Here is a 278-nt window from a genome sequence, read left to right as displayed (position 1 = left end):
GGTTTATATGAGAGTATTTGATTCATTACATGTTCTTGCATACTAGATCTGTTATGAAATCCATGTATCATTATGAATGATACTAAACTCCCTAGTCTTGTGTCATTATGGGAATGATGACATAACAAGACTAGTATGACGTGTGATTGATGATTATAGAGATGATCATAGGTATTGGATACGATCACTGTCATAGGTATTCGTTGGAGAACGGAATACTGGATTGACCCGCATGAGATTGTCACATGGACTACCGTCATGACTTGAATCTCATATGG

This window comes from Tarenaya hassleriana, unplaced genomic scaffold (genome assembly GCF_000463585.1).
Source record: "Tarenaya hassleriana unplaced genomic scaffold, ASM46358v1 Cleome51, whole genome shotgun sequence".
NCBI classification, from domain to species: Eukaryota; Viridiplantae; Streptophyta; class Magnoliopsida; order Brassicales; family Cleomaceae; genus Tarenaya; species Tarenaya hassleriana.
Note: the sequence above shows the minus strand (reverse complement) of the source record.